This window comes from Gekko japonicus, unplaced genomic scaffold, assembly GCF_001447785.1.
Source record: "Gekko japonicus isolate JY-2015 unplaced genomic scaffold, Gekko_japonicus_V1.1 scaffold3743, whole genome shotgun sequence".
Classification (NCBI taxonomy): Eukaryota; Metazoa; Chordata; class Lepidosauria; order Squamata; family Gekkonidae; genus Gekko; species Gekko japonicus.
This window is the reverse complement of record NW_015172663.1, coordinates 30,707-33,443: the sequence shown is the minus strand read 5'-3', so window position 1 is coordinate 33,443 and position 2,737 is coordinate 30,707.

Genomic DNA, 2,737 nt, shown 5'->3' with positions numbered 1-2,737 from the left:
TAGAAGCCCTCCCACTGTTGACCCCCCCCAAGCACCAAGAAGACAGAGCATCACTTGCCTATCTATACCTTGTGGCTAATAGCCACTGATGGACCTCTGCTCCATAAGCTTATCTAATTCCCTTTTGAAGCCGTCCATGCTTGTAGCCGCCACCACTTCCTGTGGCAGGGCTCACCATGGACCCGGTCACACGGTAGGATTTGCCCCTCGAAACGGACGGATTGAGGGCGGATTAAACAAGCGCAATCAGATGCCAACATCTGGCAAGTGTCGCGCACCTGCCCCTAACCCGTAGCTTCTGGCCGAAGATGCGGATCTAAAAGAGACTAGTGAAAGGGCAGTAACTACCGGATGACGTGCAGCACTGACGGCCGTGGGATCGCCGATGCATGGTTATCCCATGGTATGCGTGGTAATGGCGAACTGCGCATTCGCAGAACTGCTGCGGCTGGCCATCCTCACCCTTCTTAGCATCACTTCCCCGGCAGCATGTGATCGTGGCTGCTGGCAGAAGCGCAGAGCCTTGGAGGACCTGTCTGATCCCGATGCCGCGCTTCTGTTTGTTGCAGCTCTAAAAAGCCGCACTTCCCCCGTGGCTTTTCCCGCTCGTGTGACTGGGGCCCACATTAACTACATTTTGTATACATTACAAATTAATGGAAATGCAGTGTGGAAACAGAGAACTACTCATGGTATATTGCAATGTCTAGACTAGATCTGAGGCTCTACTGTATTCTAAACACCAGATGGAATGAAAACATACTGTCTGTTGTTTGGCAACCATCTTGCTTCTCCCTCTTTAGATTGTAGTTTCAGAACAAGTCCCACTGGAGTGTGACAGGCTTGGATGGATACCTGTTAGAAAGTTATGTAGAGGTTAGGCTACCAAAGTACAGAAGTGAATATGAGGGAGCAAGTGAGGGACATGAAGATGCTGACTATGAAATTGGGAAAAAGGAACAGTGTGTGAGAAATTAAAGTAGTATGTGTGGGCATAGCCTCCCAAGGCAACTCAAACACTGGTGCCAAATACTGTATATTTCCCTGAAATAAAAATTGTACTCATATCCAGCCAGAATGCTTGAGGTTGCTTCAGAATATGATGAATCATAAAAACACAAGAACACACAAGGTGTATTTAAACAATTAACAGATTAAACAAAGAACAGATTGAAACTGAATCCAGACAAGACAGAGGTAATACTAGCTGGGAAGGCTAATATTCTAGAAAGACAGGATCTGCTTGTCCTAAATGGAGTTATGCTGGCTTTTTCAGGGCAAGTTAAGAGCTTGGGGGTGCTCATGGACCCTGCCTTGCTGTTGGAAAAGTAAGTTGGCATGGTGGCTGGGAACATGTTGTATCAGTTGCATCTGATTTGCCAAATTTCTCATTACCTGGACTCAGCTGATCTGGCCATGCTGATCCATGCTTCTGTAACCTAACAGTTGGATTACTATAATGTGTTCTATGTGGGGCTGCCCTTGAAGACAACATGGAAACTACATCTGGTTCAGAATGCCCAACTGTTGTCAGGGGCAAGCTTCTGGGAATATACGTTGCCCATTTTGAAACAGCTTCATTGGCTGGCAGTCAGTTTCTGAGTTCAATTCATGGTGCTGGTTATGATCTTTAAAGCCCTTCATGACCTAGGACTAGTGATTGGCATGAACCGGGAAAATGCTGTTTGGTTTGTGGCTTGACAAACCACAAACCAAACTGAAACAGGAGGATGGTTCATGAACCAAGCCGGCTCGTGGTCCATGCCCCCACAAACCCTGTTGAAAGGGAAACCCTGTTGAAACCGTGTTTAAATGTAACATCCTGAATATAAATGTGTGTAAGGAAGTGGACTCTGGGGAGAACATCTTTTTAAACTTTCTTATTATGAGATATATTACTTCTGTATTTTTGTTATATTATCTACCTGTTAAAATTAATAGCGATTATACAGAAGAGGCAAAAACATGTAATACTGAGTATGTAGCAATGATAAAACTAATAATATAGCTGCAAAACAGACTAGTTATGAAATCTGAAATGTAAATATAAATATAAATGTACCCATCAGAAGAAAATATCATTGTATGTTATAGATAAAATCCATTTTTTTTCAGTGTAACAAAAGGGACATTGGGGAGAAATCTTATTCTGTTTGAGAGCCAGTTTGGTGTAGTGGTTAAGTGCGCGGGCTCTAATCTGGGAGAACTGGGTTTGATTCCCCACTCCTCCACTTGCACCTGCTGGATGACCTTGGGCAAGCCGTAGTTCTGATAAGAGCTGTTCTTGAAAAAGAGCAGTTTATGTCAGAGCTCTCTCAGCCCCACCTACCTCACAGGGTGTCTGTTGTGGGGAGGGGAAGGGAAAGGAGTTTGTAAGCTGCTCTGAAACACCTTTGGGTAGTGAAGGGCGGGTATAAATCCAATCTCTTCTTCTTTTATATTAGGTTATATATAATCATCTATAATATAATTATGTTAGGTGACCCCTTTTTCTTCTTTCTGCATTTTCTTTATATTATTTCTTTGCTCTTTCAAAATAAAAATAATATGAAAAAGGATCAAGGAAGTTTGTGATGGAAGACCCATCATGAACTTCTGTTTGTGAACCATGGACAGGGAAAAAAATTCGTGATGAATTTTGCTTCATGGTTCAGTTCATGCTCATCCGTACCTTGGACTCACATATTTGAAGGACCATCTCCTTCCATATATCCATGTGTGCCAGCTATGGTAAGCA